The following is a 754-nucleotide window of genomic DNA, read 5'->3' as shown; positions in this document are numbered from 1 at the left end:
CAAAGTCGATGTGGACACCTGACACTTTCGAATGATCTAAAGGTTGTTTGGTTGGGTACAAACCAATTCTATAAGGCGCATGGGCATATCGAATGGGCACACGAGGGGGCCGTGCCAAATCCAATGGGCACACCGAACATGGGTACCAAATCCATTGGGCACTCATTCATTCGAATGGGCACGTCACTAAATCCAATAGTGATCTGTCCGAATCCATCGAGAAAATGTCCAAGTCAATTGAAAAATGGTGTAGTAGTTACCTGGTATTGTCAAGTCGATTCGAAATTATGAGCAACACCAAATTGGCAGACAATCTATCGACCAATCAAAACCCAGAACACTCAAAACGTAGCATCAAATCCACTATTCGATCAATTCAACATCGAATTAGTATGTGAATGAGATTAGTATGACATTTAACCATTATTACATACAAAAGTCAGTATAAAGAATCCATGGATAAAAGTCCAAATTTTGGGTAAATACTGCTGCTACTGGGAGTTGCGGGAAATACAGAATACTAGTAGTGGAAATTTAAATTGAATTAATTGAGCTTACACTTGTGATGTATTTATTCGGCTCGAATTACTGAGACGGAAAGGAGTAGACCTGTGGCGCTTGCTCCTTGCCGTCCATTGGTCGGTCCTTTTGGTGGTTGGAGTACCATATGGATTGGTAGAGTGTATCGACCCCCTTATCGGATCTGAGAGTTTAGGTAGTTTGAGTGGCTCGTTGTCACTCACTTCGCCTTTTA

Source organism: Aphanomyces astaci (assembly GCF_000520075.1).
Source record: "Aphanomyces astaci strain APO3 unplaced genomic scaffold supercont1.140, whole genome shotgun sequence".
Taxonomy (NCBI): Eukaryota; Oomycota; class Saprolegniomycetes; order Saprolegniales; family Verrucalvaceae; genus Aphanomyces; species Aphanomyces astaci.
Note: the sequence above shows the minus strand (reverse complement) of the source record.